This window comes from Paramisgurnus dabryanus, chromosome 2 (assembly GCF_030506205.2).
Source record: "Paramisgurnus dabryanus chromosome 2, PD_genome_1.1, whole genome shotgun sequence".
In the NCBI taxonomy this organism is placed as follows: domain Eukaryota; kingdom Metazoa; phylum Chordata; class Actinopteri; order Cypriniformes; family Cobitidae; genus Paramisgurnus; species Paramisgurnus dabryanus.
Genome location: NC_133338.1, coordinates 13,941,040 through 13,956,952, shown reverse-complemented (window position 1 = coordinate 13,956,952; position 15,913 = coordinate 13,941,040). Strand labels below are relative to the sequence as shown.

Below are 15,913 nucleotides of genomic sequence, written 5' to 3'. Positions count from 1 at the left end.
GTACTAACCAGGCCCGACCCTGCTTGGCTTCCGAGATCAGACTAGAGCGGGCGTGCTCAGGGTGGTGTGGCCGTAAGCGAGTGCTGACTGGATTCGATAGACACTTCAAGACTTATGTGGCAACGCCATGACATTAGAGAACGCTTACAGAAAGAACGCATTCATGGGAAAAAATGACATAAATAATTAATTAATTGCTTACAGCACCTGGTATTCCCAGGCGGTCTCCCATCCAAGTACTAACCAGGCCCGATCCTGCTTGGCTTCCGAGATCAGACGAGAGCGGGCGTGCTCAGGGTGGTGTGGCCGTAAGCGAGTGCGGATTCGATTCGAGAGACACTTCAAAACTAATGTGGCAACGCCATGCCATGAGAGAAAGCTTACAGAAAGGACGCATTCATGGGAAAAAATGACATAAATATTTAATTAATTAATTAAATGTTTACAGCACCTGGTATTCCCAGGCAGTCTCCCATCCAAGTACTAACCAGGCCCGACCCTGCTTGGCTTCCGAGATCAGACGAGAGCGGACGTGCTCAGGGTGGTGTGGCCGTAAGCGAGTGCTGACTCAATTCGAGAGACACTTCAAGACTAATGTGGCAACGCCATGACATCGGTTAACGCTTACAGAAAGGACGCATTCATGGGAAAAAATGACATAAATAATTAATTAATTAAATGCTTACAGCACCTGGTATTCCCAGGCGGTCTCCCATCCAAGTACTAACCAGGCCCGACCCTGCTTGGCTTCCGAGATCAGACGAGAGCGGGCGTGCTCAGGGTGGTGTGGCCGTAAGCGAGTGCTGGCTCGATTCGATAGACACTTCAAGACTTATGTGGCAACGCCATGAAATCAGTGTACGCTTACAGAAAGAACGCATTCATGGGAAAAAATGACATAAATAATTAATTAATTGCTTACAGCACCTGGTATTCCCAGGCGGTCTCCCATTCAAGTACTAACCAGGCCCGACCCTGCTTGGCTTCCGAGATCAGACTAGAGCGGGCGTGCTTTTTTTTTTTTTTTTTTATTAGAAAATTTTGCAAAATTTACATAAATCAATATACATAAATTCTTATAAATATCATGTCACAATTTACATATTAAAGGAAAAAACAATCATTCTTGAAAATCTAGTCTAAAACCGTCTTCAGTGTGTACAACAAAAGGATTTTGTAAAAAAATCTTCTGAAAGACAAAATAATTTTCTTCCATTTTAAAATATTCTTCAACATTTTTCATGTATTGTTCTAACCTTCTTTTGTACATTTTCCAGATATCTATTTGTATTCTTTTGTTTTTTACAATGTTTCTTCTTTCCCATATAACACTTCTTGCAACAGATAGAAACAAATTAACAACTTTCATCTTACTTCCATTAACACCAAATAAAATTTTTTTACACCATTCTGTATCCACTTCAATTTCTTTTTCTTTAATTTCCATCATTTGTTTCATTATTTCCTTCAATTTTCCCATAAAACTGTTTAATTTAGAACATTTTAAAAATAAATGTATAAGACTTTCATCTTCTTTTCCACATACTTTACATATTGCATTGTCACTGCTTCCTATTTGTGCCAATTTTGTTTCAGTAAAAATCACATTTTGTCTTATAAAATAATCCAAACATTCCAGTTTTGTATCTAAATATTTCCACTTCAAATTTTTCCATATGCCTTCTTCATCCATATCTACAAAAACATTTTTCCAAAAACGTTCTGCAATTGGTCTTTTGTATAGTTTAGTTCTAAAACATACATACAAAGTTTTAAGAACACATTCCATTAAATCTTTACCCTTTTCTTTTAAGACCACTTTTACTTTTCCATTCTCATTACAATTTTCTTCAATTTTCTCTATCCATTCTTTAGGTATTGCATCTTTGACTATCTCATATTGTCTTTCAAGAGCTTCTTTTTTCACATCTTCTCCAATATCATCCATAGCATCAATTATTACTTGACATGGTAAAAACCCTTTTTTAACTTCATATAAAACATCTTTAATTTTGCTTATTCCAGCTTTCAGCCAGTTTTTAAAAAATAATTCTTTTTCTTGTACTAAAATATTTGCATTTAAAAACAAAGGTTGATTTAAAAGCATTTTCCTTCCTTCGGGTTTAACATCAACAAAAGATAAAAATTCTCCCCATGCTTCTAAAACTTCTTTATAAAAATCAGAAATTCCACTCATCATATTTTGTTTCAATTTCATCCATAAAATATCATTATTCATATTAAAACCTCCACACTTGTTTAAAAAATATTTCATGACCATTTTCCATTCTGCGTTAAAATCGTTATTTAAAAATTTCTTAACAACTTTAACTCTCATGCTTTTTTTCCTTATTTCTGGATCTATAAGTCCCATTCCTCCCTCATCTGTTGCTCCTATTAGTGTGTTATATGCAATTCTTGGTGGCTTCCCCTCCCAAATAAAATTAAGTACATATTTCTTTAATCTTTGAACATGCCATCTTTCCATTGGTATGACTCCTAAAATATACCACATTTTTGATAACATCAATGTATTTGCAATTAACACCTTTCCCATTAAATTCAACCTTCTTTGTTTCCACCATTCCAACCTTCTTTCCATATTTTCGATAACTTCATCCCACATAAATTCCTTGACTTTCTTTTCATCTTGTCCTATTCTTATTCCTAAAATTTTCATTTCTTGTTGATCTCTGAAATTAAAATTTTCTGGTAAAGTTCTTGCATTTCCAATTCTCATTACAACCGTTTTTTCCATATTAACTCTAGCACCCGAACCTTCACAATATTTTTTAATAATTTCCATTGCATTGGTAACACTTTCTATATCTTTTAAAATTAATGTTGTATCATCTGCATATTGGTACATTTTTTGCTCCATTTCCATTTCTCCTATTTTAATTCCATTTATTTCTTTTTCTTTCATTATCGCTAACCCCAAGGCTTCAGTCACTAGACTATAAAGCTGTGCAGAAAGCGGACATCCTTGTTTAATCGATCTTGATATGTTAAAACATTCAGTGATAAAACCATTACATTTAATACGACTCATTGCCCCATTATACAAGCACTTCATCCATTTTAAAAAATTATCTCCAAAACCAAACTTTTTTAAACTCCAAATAAAAATTCATGTTCTACTCTATCAAAAGCCTTTTCAAAATCGACACTTATGACATATCCATCCTTCTTTTCTTCTTTCATGTAATGTATTTTATCTCTTATATTACTTATTGTATCTGTAATGTCTCTACCTTCAACACCATAAGCTTGATTTGTTTTAATTATGCTGGGTAAAACTTTTTTTAATCTATTTGCTAAAACCTTGGCCAATACTTTAAAATCTGTGTTTAACATTGTTAAAGGTCTAAAATTCTTCAGATCATTTTTATCTCCCTTTTTCTTATATATTAATTTTACTAAACCCATTCTGATTTGTTGTGTAGCTTCATTCTTTTCGAATATTGCCTCAAAAATTTCCTTTAAAATAGGTGCTAAAATATCCTTAAAAACCTTATAAAATTCAGCTATTAGACCATCTAAGCCAGGGCTTTTCCCATTATTTAACTGCATTATTGCTTCCTTTATTTCCTCTATTTGTATCTCTGCATCACACAATATTTTATTTTCTTCATTTACACTTTCTTCAATATGTCCTATAAAAATATTTTTTTCCTTTTCATTTATTTCTTCTCTTTTAAATAGTTTCTCATAAAAGTCTCTGACTTCCTTTAATATTTTTTGTGTTTCTTGAATTTTTTCACCATTTTTTCCATTTACTTCTCTTATTATTTCCCCTTTACACTTGCTTTTTTCTAAATTAAAAAAGAATTTTGTACATTTCTCTCCATCAACAATATATTTTGCTTTACTTCTAATCATGGCACCTCTACATTTCTCCTCTTCTATTTTCCGTAATCTTTCCTCTAAATTCAATATTTTCTCTATATCTCCAATTTCTTTGTTTAATTCTTTATTTAATTCTTTTCTGACCTCTTCTTCTTAACTTCTTTTAGCCTTTTGTATTAGTTTACTGATTTCAATAGTATATTTCTTTATTTCATATTTTGTATTATCCCACCATATTCGTTTATCTTCCTGGAACATCTTGTCTTGTTTCTCACTAGCTATTATATTTTCTATTGCTTTTCTGTATGATTCCCGTTTTAAAATCTCTGCATTTAAAACCCATACTCCTTTGCCTCTTTCGACTTCATTAAAATCTACATTCATAAACAGGAAATCGTGTATATATATATAACTCCCCAATTCTCTTTTACATAATATAAAATCAATTCTACTTTGTTTTAAAGAATCATCTACTATTTGTCTTCTAGAATATTGTTTTTTCCCTTCGTTTCTTTCTCTCCATATGTCTATTAATTTATGGTTTTCTATTAGTTTCTCTAACTCTTTTCTCCCACTATCACTCTTAAATACCATACCATCCCCTAAATCAATTCTATTAAAAACTGAGTTAAAATCCCCAATTAATATTACATTTTCCCATAAATACATTAAATGTTTAATCTTTGCAAAAAATTCCCTTTTTTCTTTCTCCACAACTGGAGCATGCACATTACACATTGTTATATTTTTCCCTTCATTTTTTATCTTTACAGCTAAACATTTTCCTTCTTCATCTTTATATACTTCTTCAATATTTTTACTTATTTCTTTCTTGACTAAGATTGCTACTCCTCTCCCCATTCTACCATCTCCATTATTGTAAAATATTTCACCTTGCCACTTTTTCTTAAAAACCTCTATTATTTCATCATTCCAGTTTGTTTCTTGTATAAAAATGAAATTCTGTTTTTTACACAGTTCTTTAACCTTATCAAATTTTTCAATACTCAATAAACCTCTAACATTAATTGAAACCACACTCCAAAACATACACATATATAATACATTAAAAATCAGTCCCATCAATCAGTATTGTCTTGTTTCATAATTGCATCACGCATAGCTCCAATTCGTTCTTTTTTCCTGTCCCGTCTGCTTTTGACAAATTTTAGGTTTGGCATTACCTTAATAGATCTTCTTCTTTGTGACATCTCCTTGGTTTGTAGTTCATCTTTTTTAATATTTTGTTGATCTATTCTTTCGATGTTATCCAACTCTATTTTAGATAAGTCTAACGGTGTCCATGTGTCACTTTGGTCTTGCAAATTACTTTTTTCCATTTCAAATAATTCCACTTGTGTTTCCGATATCTCTGTCGTTGTACATTCAACTTCTTCCATTTCATTTTCTCCCTCTTTCTCCCTTTGAATCTCAACATCTTGTCTTGTTTTCTCCACGTCTTCGGTTATATTAGTGTTTGTCATGTCCATCTTTTCTGCGGCATCTTCTTGTTTTTTGCCTTTATCTGATTGTTCATTCTCCTCTTCTTGATTTTGTCCTTCATTTTCATCGTTCATCCAGCACTCACATCTGACTAAAGCTTTGTTACAATCCGGGCACTTCACAGCAGTACAATTTCTCGCATAATGTCCCTGCTCTTCACATTCACGACAGGTGAATTTTGGACAGTCTTTTAGAATATGTTCTGGATCCATGCAGAGCCGACAGATTTTCCTCTGACGGTCGTGCATAATCCGGAAATATTGCATCCCCTCGGCTGTCTCAAATTTCGTGCTATAAGGCAAGGACGCTACCTCCTTCGGGAATCTCACTTTGAGATATCTTGTGCCATCTGCTATCTCCGTACCCGGATAAAAACGTCTCTTAATATCAGATAGGGGCATTACTCGCCATAGAGCTAATTTAGCATGTATTTCAACATTGTCCAAATAAGCTGGCAAATGCATAAATGAAACGATGCATTCTCTTGTCTCCAATGTTTTTGTTTTACAATCACATCCTTTTACATTTAGTCCATTATATAATTCCTCACATAATTCCTCATTTAGTAGTGTGAGTTCATATTCCTTTCCTGCTCTCGGCCGCACTGCTAGTAGTTTACCTTCACCAAGCTTTTCTGTCACCGCTTTTATCACATCCTCAGCTTTTCCATCAGTCACATCTTTTAAATCCACAATAATTGTTGCTTCTTTGGTATAAAGTTTCTTCTTTCTTTGTTCTTTCTTTGCATTATTTTCATCCATCTTCTGTTCCGGTTCACTTGGTTTGCCATGCTGCATTTCCTTGCTTGTATCGTCCTCCATTGTTCTTACTGTTTTATATAAACAAATTGCTCCCCAAACAGCATACACTGTTGGGGAGCACTTTGAAAAAATAACAAATAAACTTAAATAATACTAACTCAAAATACTATTCAAAACAAACAAAAAATTAGATAAATCATAAACATGTGGAGAGCCTTTCTCTCCCAACTGCAGCCAAACACTTCCTAATCGCTCTCTAGCGCCCTCAGGGTGGTGTGGCCGTAAGCGAGTGCTGACTCGATTCGAGAGACACTTCAAAACTAATGTGGCAACGCCATGCCATGGGAGAACGCTTACCGAAAGGACGCATTCATGGGAAAAAATGACATAAATAAATATTTAATTAATTAAATGCTTACAGCACCTGGTATTCCCAGGCGGTCTCCCATTCAAATACTAACCAGGCCCGACCCTGCTTGGCTTCCGAGATCAGACGAGAGCGGGCGTGCTCAGGGTGGTGTGGCCGTAAGCGAGTGCTGAATAGATTCGAGAGACACTTCAAGACTTATGTGGCAACGCCATGACATCAGTGAACGCTTACAGAAAGAACGCATTCATGGGAAAAAATGACATAAATAATTAATTAATTAAATGCTTACAGCACCTGGTATTCCCAGGCGGTCTCCCATCCAAGTACTAACCAGGCCCGACCCTGCTTGGCTTCCGAGATCAGACGAGAGCGGGCGTGCTCAGGGTGGTGTGGGCGCAAGCGAGTGCCGACTCGATTCGAGAGACACTTCAAGACTAATGTGGCAACGCCATGCCATGGGAGAACGCTTACAGAAAGGACGCATTCATGGGAAAAAATGACATAAATAAATATTTAATTAATTGCTTACAGCACCTGGTATTCCCAGGCGGTCTCCCATCCAAGTACTAACCAGGCCCGACCCTGCTTGGCTTCCGAGATCAGACGAGAGCGGGCGTGCTCAGGGTGGTGTGGCCGTAAGCGAGTGCTGATTCGTTTCGAGAGACACTTCAAGACTTATGTGGCAACGCCATGCCATGGGAGAACGCTTACAGAAAGAACGCATTCATGGGAAAAAATGACATAAATAATTAATTAATTGCTTACAGCACCTGGCACTCCCAGGCGGTCTCCCATCCAAGTACTGACCAGGCCCGACCCTGCTTGGCTTCCGAGATCAGACGAGAGCGGGCGTGCTCAGGGTGTTGTGGCCGTAAGTGAGTGCTGACTCGATTCGAGAGACACTTCAAGACTTATGTGGCAACGCCATGACATCAGTGAACGCTTACAGTAAGAACATATTCATGGGAAAAAATAACATAAATAATTAATTAATTAAATGCTTACAGCAACTGGTATTCCCAGGCGGTCTCCCATTCAAGTACTAACCAGGCCCGACCCTGCTTGGCTTCCGAGATCAGACGAGAGCAGGCGTGCTCAGGGTGGTGTGGCCGTAAGCGAGTGCGGACTCGATTCGAGAGACACTTCAAAACTATTGTGGCAACGCCATGCCATGGGAGAACGCTTACAGAAAGGACGCATTCATGGGAAAAAATGACATAAATAAATATTTAATTAATTAATAAAATGTTTACAGCACCTGGTATTCCCAGGCAGTCTCCCATCCAAGTACTAACCAGGCCCGACCCTGCTTGGCTTCCGAGATCAGACGAGAGCGGGCGTGCTTTTTTTTTTTTTTTTTCATTATAAAATATTTTAAAACATTTGAAAGTTCAACATCTTTTTTCCACACTAAAACAGTCTCTTCCACATATTTAAAATATTATACAGATCAACCATAATCGTCAGGCATTTTCCAATTAAAATCTTCAAATATTATACCCACATCCTTAGTAAAAACATTATAAAACTCCTCCAACCTGTTTTGCTCCTTAAAATAACAGTACAAATGCTTTAAGTACATCTCAACTTTTCTTTTAAACACTATTTCAACATCCATAACAGTATTTTCTTTTTTTGCAACAATTCTTCTTTCCCATATTGCACTTTTAATCAGCATGACAAACAAGTTAAGCGCTTTTCTGTTTTCACATGTTTTGTTTTCTCCCAGCATTATCACCTTGTTCCAATCGATTCCTTTATTATCTTGTTCCCCTCTCAACCTTTCAAGCAAACCTATACATTTTTCATTAAAGTTTTCCAATTTCTTACAACATAAAAACACATGTAAAAAACCCTCATCTTCTTCTTTACATACTTTACAAGTTGCATTTTGCTCTCTCCCGATTTTGTTCAATAAAACATCAGTAAAAATTGCCTTGTGCCTAATTAAATATTCTAAGGTCCCCAATTTTGACTCAATTATATTCCCCCTTATATTGCTCCATATATGTTCTTCTTTCAAGTCTTTGTATTTCTGTAACCAGTATTTATTCACCACAGGTTTCTTAAAAATACAATCTCTAAAAAAGCAATACAACATTTTCAAAGTGCATTCTTTAAAAGCTCTTATTTTGTCTCCCAACATGACATACACATCTTTCTCTTGTTTCCCTTGTTCTTTATTATCAATTTTCCTGATCCAATCATCAGGAATTGCACTTTTTATTATCTTAAACTTATTTACAATTTCTTGTCTACTATATTCTTCTTTTGCTTCCTCCATAGTGTCCACAATGTACTGCACAGGTAAAAATCCCTCCTTAAACTCATATAAAACATCTCTCACTTTTGTAATTCACACATCCCACCACTTTTTAAAAAACTCTTCTTTACCTTGGTTTACAATGTTCTTGTTTAAAAACAATGGTTGGTTTAAAATACACTCTCTTCCACTAGGCATGTACTGTACACAAGTTAAAACTTTCCCCCATGCACTCATAATTTCCTTGTAAAAATCTGGCACCTTTTCCGTCATCCAAGCTTTAGTTTTCATCCATAAAATGTCTTCTCCCAGATTAAAATTACCACATTTGTTTAAAAAATATTGCATTGTTTTTTTCCATACCATTACATTCCCATCATCCAGATACTTTTTAACCATTTTAGCTCTTAAGCTATTTTTTCTTTGTGCTACATCTATAAGGCCCATCCCACCTTTCTCTACAGCTCCAATCAAAGTGTCATATGCTATTCTTGGGGGTTTCCCTTCCCATATAAAGTCTAAAAAACATCTCTTTAATCTTTTTTCAATCCACAGAGGCATATATGACACATATAAGACATACCATAACTTAGACATCATTAAAACATTTGAAATTAAAACCTTCCCTTTAAGACATAATGTCCTTAATTTCCAAAAATGTAGCCTTCTTTCAATATCTTCTAAAATAGTTGCCCACATTGTTTCATTAGCTCTCCTTTTATCATCCCCCATTAAAACTCCTAAAATCTTGATTTCATTCACTTCTTTAAAAGCAAAATCACTTGTTAAAGCTTGCACATTCCCACATCTCATATACACAGTTTTATCCTCGTAAATTTTTCCTCCTGATGCTTTACAAAATTGTTGTACAATTTTCATTGCACATTCAACTCCCTCCCTGTCTTTCAAAATAAGCGTAGTGTCATCCGCATACTGAAATATTGCTTCTCCTTCCACGTTCCCTTCTATGTGAATACCTTTTATTCCTTTTTCTTTCTTCATTGCCAACCCCAAGGGTTCCGCGACTAAAGAATATAATAGTGCTGACATGGGACACCCTTGTCTTATGGATCTTGTTAGTTTAAAACATTCCGTTAAAAACCCATTACATTTAATTCTAGTTACCGGTCCATTATATAAAATTTTCACCCACTTCATAAAATTTTCTCCAAATCCAAAACGGTTTAAAATCCCAAATAAAAATTCATGTTCCACCCTGTTGAAAGCCTTTTCAAAATCTAAACTTATACCATATCCCTCCAATTTTCTCTCCTTCATGTATCCAATTGTATCTTTAATGCTTAGGGTCGTATCAGCTATGTCTTTCCCTTTGACCCCATACGCTTGATTTGTCTTTATTATTCTCGGCATCACTTCTTTCAGTCTGTTTGCTAAGATTTTTGATAAAATTTTCAGATCGGTATTTAACATCGTAAGCGGCCTATAATTCTTTAGTTCAGTTTTTTCTCCTTTTTTCTTATATATTGTTTTCATCAAACCCATACCCATTCTTAGATTCATCTGCCCTTTATTAAAGATCTCATCGTACACTTCCTTTAAAATACTGGTTAACATATCCCTAAAAACAATATAAAACTCACTCCCCAACCCATCAATTCCAGGACTTTTGTTTTTGTTTAATTCATTTATCGCTCTTTCAATTTCCTCTTCACTTATCTCTTTGTCACAATCCTTCATATCTTCCTTGTCTATTTTAGTTGTTATCTGCTCTAACATTTCTTCTTTTTCATCCTGCACTCCCTCAGTTGCAAACAATTTTTCATAATACCTTTTCATTTCTTTTAAAATTCCTTCATTCCTCTTTACTTCTTCTCCATTCTCCTTTTTAACTACTTTTATAATTTCAGCCTTCCCTTTTCTACTTTCTAGATCAAAGAAAAATTTTGTACATTTTTCACCTTCAACAAGAAACTGAGCTTTACTCCTTAATCTTGCACCTTCATATTTCTTTTCTTCCATTTCTTTAAGTTTATTTTCCAATTCTTTTATCTTTAACATGTCCTTATTACCCTGATTTATCTCTTTTTCTAAATTCTCTCTTATTTCCTGTCCATTGTATTTCTTACATTTGTCAATTAATCTGCACAATTTTATTGTATGAATTTTAACTAAATATTTTACATTTTCCCACCACAATCTTTTATCTTCCATATACATTGCATTTCCTTTTTCTTTTTCAATTAGCGTCTTTATATCTAAAACATACCCTTCACTTTTTAAAACCTTAGCATTTAAAACCCACACGCCTGGACCTCTCTTTAACGTACTCCAGTCAATCTGCATATATAACGGCTTGTGATCACTTAAACTTGTTTCATCGTATCTCACATTATCAATAAAAACCTCTAAATTCCTCTTACACAAAATAAAATCGATTCTTGTTTGACACATGAAATTCCCCACCCTTTGTCTTCTTGAGTATTGCCTTCTTTCATTCCTTTCTCTCCAAACATCCACCAAGTTATTGCTTTCCATTATTGATTTTAACTCTCTCCTTCCCATATCATTTCTAAAAACCATTCCATCTGCCATATCTAATTTACTTAACACAGTATTAAAATCCCCCATTAACAAGACATTCTGTTGGTTAGTTAAAAGTGACCTTAAATCATTAAAATAATCTCTCTTTTCTTTTTCCTCCGTAGGTGCATGTACATTTATCACCACCAGTTTTTTGCCTTCATATTCCATTTCTACTGCTAAACATTTCCCAATATCATCTTTATAGATGACCTTGCATACAGTTTTCACATTTTCTCTTATTAAAAAAGCAACTCCTCTGCCAAACCTTGTATCATCATTATTGTATAAAATCTCACCGTTCCATCTTTTCCTTATTTCACATATGTGCTTTTCTTTCCAATTTGTTTCTTGCAATACAATCACGTCTTCATTCTTGAACATTTCTTTCACTTTTTCAAATTTGTTAAAGTCCGAGAGTCCTCTGGCATTAAAAGTTACCAAACTTAAAACCATAAAAAATAAATAAAAACACTCATTGAGTCCATTTCTTTAGCTCATACCATCCAAGTCTTTTAGCAGTACATATTTATCTTTTAGTAAGTATTTGTTAGTTGTTTTTTTCCTTATTCCTTCCAAACATGGCTTTACCTTAATTTTTCGTCGTCTTCTCTCCACTTTCGGTTTTCCTTCAGACATTGTGTTGACATCCTTGTTAAAATCCTCATCTTGATCCATTTCATCTTGATCCATCTCATCGTCCAGGGTGTCAGAAGTGTCAAGTGGTGTACATGTTCCTTCCTCCTGTTTAAGTTGTTCAGTTTGTTCCGTCTGTTCTTTAGAATCCTCATTTTGTACTTTACTTTGTCTTTTAGCTAATTCATTCATTTCTTCCTCTGCCATTTCATCTGTAGTGCTCTGTGTTTTATTATCTATGTCCTGTTGTACTTTCTCTTGTTGTTCCGTTTGTTCGCCATTGTCAACGTCAATTACAGGTCCGCCGTCTTTCGCCTCTCTCGTGTCGTTCTGTTGTTTTTCTACCACGTTGTCTCGTTCATGCACCTTCCCGCCCACATGAGTCTCATCGTTGCCAAACCAGCATTCACACAAGTTTAAAAAATTGTCACAGTCCGGGCACTTAACCGCCTTGCACTCTCTTGCAAAATGTCCTCTCTCCTCGCATTTGTAGCACTTAAACATAGGGCAGTCTTTCATGATGTGGTCTGGGCACATGCACAGCCGACAGAGTTTAACCTGATGGCTGTGCATCACCCTGAAGAACTGTGCCAGTGTACCCATTCATTAGGCTTTATGCTCTGCGTGCGGGGCTCCAACAACAAAAGCGGTTCGCACGAGCAGGGTTTCTTTTTTTCATTTGAACGACGCGTCAATCGTTTTTGTCACCATGTGCTCAGTTAATCTACAACTGCACCAGGGGTGTCATGCACCAGAATTTTTTTTTAAGGGAGCACAGTGTACACAGCTCACAGAAATGTCAAACAAAATATTATAGATATTTCAATCTTTTCCATGACACTTACATTTCTAACAATTTGAGCAAAAAAACTTCAAAATAAAAGTGTTGACTAACTTTCATATCAAATACTATTCAATCAGAAAAATTACATATTTAACATCTGAAATGGCATGTTTTGTTTATTTACGTTTTGTTTAATGACTTGTTTAATTGTGTCATTAATGCATTTTGCACAACAACTGCATTATCCTATAAAATTAATGTAATTTTAAATCCATAAAGTATATAAACAACGAAAATTACATAAGCTATAGCCACGTGATTGACTTTAATGTTCAATAATGATTTAAAAAAAAATATGTTTAGATAAAATTATTAGAGGAACAGATTTTTGCATTTAATTTTACCTCATATGTGAGCATATGTGATTCCACGCCCCTGTAAACTCTGGCAAACTTTGGCGGTGTAAGATTAATCTAGAAATCTACTAATATAACGTCTAGACTGTCACATTTAACCATACATTTTCTACACAGAGGAGGTTAACTGCACATTACCTTACTGGGGTTAGGAAATGTTGTGAGCGTTTCTTACACGTTTTAATTACTCAGATAGCAAAATACAGCAAAAAGCTTGTGAGCACGCTCAGACACTAATGATGTCTGCGGCATTTACTCCTAAAACGCCTAAAACCTATGTTATTCTTTGGATAAATACCCTTATCTCCTAAAAGGTTTTCAGAAATAATACTAAGATTTGACCATCAGGCACAAACTGCTCGGACTGACTGTGCATCTGCTTCAGTGTTGCCAACTATTTTCAACACTGTAAAAAAAAAACGTTTTTTTACAGGTAATATTCTGTATATTTTTACAGAATTTTCCAATTTTTTCATTAAACAGTAAAATGCTTTTGTTTTACAGATATTTTCTGTTATTTAAAGATTTACCATTAAAATGACAGTATTTCCTTGTAATTAACAATCACATCAAAATTATGTTTTTTAAAGGCAATTCATACTATTTTTACAGATCAAAAATGTATTTTCACAGACATTTGCCGTTAATTTTCACAAACATTTGCCGTTAATTTTCACAGACATTTGCCGTTAATTTTCAGACATTTGCCGTTAATTTCCACAGAAATTTGCCGTTAATTTCCACAGACATTTGCCGTTAATTTTTACAGACATTTGCCGTTAATATTCAGACATTTGCCGTTAATTTCCACAGACATTTGCCGTTAATTTTCACAGAAATTTGCCGTTAATTTCCAGACATTTGCCGTTAATTTCCACAGACATTTGCCGTTAATTTCCACAGACATTTGCCGTTAATTTTTACAGACATTTGCCGTTAATTTTCAGACATTTGCCGTTAATTTCCACAGACATTTGCCGTTAATTTTCACAGAAATTTGCCGTTCATTTTTACAGATTAAAAAATTATTTTTACAGAAAATTTCTGTAAATGTTTTATTGATTATTTTTCTGTAGAAATGTAAGTAAAATTACATAAATCAGTAAATTTATAGTGTTTTAAATGTATCCCTCTTCAGCATTGAAACTTTTAGGGTTTTGCTCTTGCTGCAAAGTAAGACCACGTCCACTGTTAACTCACATTCCACCTCAATCTCTAACTGGTGAACATTGTTCAGCAATACTACAACATGACTTCATCAAATCCACTTCTTTGGTTTTGTGCTGCTTGTAGCTATACAACTTGACTAAGAAATGTTTTTGGAGCTGCAACTTGTGTCATGGTAGCCTACACTGTAAAAAAAAAATACTGTAATTTTTTTTAACTGCTGTAAATCATTTCATGTAATGTAAACTAAAACACTTAAAATAACAGAAAATCACAGATGTAGCCAAATGCATTTATTGTTCAATAGTCCAAAACTTTCCAATGCATTAAGATAATAAGTATTAGTTTCCAAAACTCTCCAATACAATGCAGATCACAAAATAAGGCTTTAGCCTTGGAAATACAACAACGAATACCACTAAGCACTGCAGCATTTAATTAACCACAAAGGAACACATTACTACATAGTGACCGAACTTCAGTCATAAATTTACAGTTTAAACAAACACACAAGAAATAGTTTTAACTGTGCCTACCTTTAAATTGCTTATCTATGAAGATAAACTTTTTTTTTTTTTTTTATACTTTCATTTTTATTGAGAACAAAAAACACATACAGTTACAAGAAAAAAAAGAAAAGAAAAAATAAGATAACTAAAATAAGATAAATAAATAAAAGGGTCGTCATAGGTACACAAAATTGAGCATTTTATACAATGAATAAATTACTGTAATACACTCAATGGTAGATGTGCAAGATCCATTTATCCCAAAATCTAATACAATTTACCAACTCAAGTCTTAAAGAGAAAGTTAGACTTTCCATACGGTACACTTCATTTACAATTCCCAACCACTGGTCCCTTGTTGGAGGGTCAACCTGCATCCATTTGCGTGTTATGGCTTTACGGCTGCTTGCCAAGAGTATTTTTAACAAATATTTGTCACTTTTTAGGACTGTTTTAGGAATTTTTCCTAGGTACATTGTGATAAATGAAAAGTCCAATTCCTCTCCAATTATTTTTCCAACCTCAGATGATACCTCATGCCAGAAAGGTTGTATTTTGGGACACGCCCAGAAAATGTGAAAATGGTTAGCCATAGAGGTTCCACACTGCCTCCAACAAAGACCCAGATTTGGATCACCTGTGCGTAAGGCGACCAATTTGGGAGTTGTAAAGAATCTTATCACATTTTTCCATCCAAATTCCCGCCAAGATCTTGAATTCGTAGTATTTGCCTGAGTAACACAGATCTCTGCCCAGTCTTCCTGAGATATTTGGGAGTCCGACTCTTTCTCCCATTTTTGTTTAACATAGTTTGATGTATAATTTTTACCATTTTGTATATATCCATATAATTTCGATACCAACTTCTTATGATCCTTTTTTGAATATGCATTAATAAATAACGTTATCAAATTATCATCACTTGTTATTGTACATTTGATTTTTTTATTGAAATAATCCCTAATTTGCAGGTACCTATAGAAATCCTGTTTTTCTAGTCCAAATGTGTCTGATATAGTCTGGTAATTCAATAAATTCCCATCAGAGGTAACCGTGCAATAAGCTGTAATTCCCCTCCATATCCATTGTTTGAATCTCACATCTATTCTAGCGG

At 34.6% G+C, this 15,913-nt stretch overlaps 4 non-coding genes and 4 pseudogenes across 4 annotated transcripts; all 8 read right to left on the bottom strand.

The window, feature by feature from the left end:
- Positions 1-195: 195 nt before the first annotated feature.
- On the bottom strand, positions 196-314 carry LOC135736379 (5S ribosomal RNA). The gene has a single exon (XR_012336277.1). It is a non-coding gene; the product is annotated as a 5S ribosomal RNA (ribosomal RNA).
- A 125-nt stretch (positions 315-439) lies between these two features.
- On the bottom strand, positions 440-558 carry LOC135736752 (5S ribosomal RNA; annotated as a pseudogene).
- Positions 559-679: 121 nt separating this feature from the next.
- Positions 680-798, bottom strand: LOC135737150 (5S ribosomal RNA). The gene has a single exon (XR_010528248.2). It is a non-coding gene; the product is annotated as a 5S ribosomal RNA (ribosomal RNA).
- A 5,727-nt stretch (positions 799-6,525) lies between these two features.
- On the bottom strand, positions 6,526-6,644 carry LOC135736602 (5S ribosomal RNA). The gene has a single exon (XR_012336244.1). It is a non-coding gene; the product is annotated as a 5S ribosomal RNA (ribosomal RNA).
- Positions 6,645-6,765: 121 nt separating this feature from the next.
- On the bottom strand, positions 6,766-6,884 carry LOC135736601 (5S ribosomal RNA; annotated as a pseudogene).
- A 121-nt stretch (positions 6,885-7,005) lies between these two features.
- LOC135784571 (5S ribosomal RNA) lies at positions 7,006-7,124 on the bottom strand. The gene has a single exon (XR_010546037.1). It is a non-coding gene; the product is annotated as a 5S ribosomal RNA (ribosomal RNA).
- A 117-nt stretch (positions 7,125-7,241) lies between these two features.
- Positions 7,242-7,360, bottom strand: LOC135784532 (5S ribosomal RNA; annotated as a pseudogene).
- Positions 7,361-7,481: 121 nt separating this feature from the next.
- Positions 7,482-7,600, bottom strand: LOC135784364 (5S ribosomal RNA; annotated as a pseudogene).
- Positions 7,601-15,913: the final 8,313 nt, after the last annotated feature.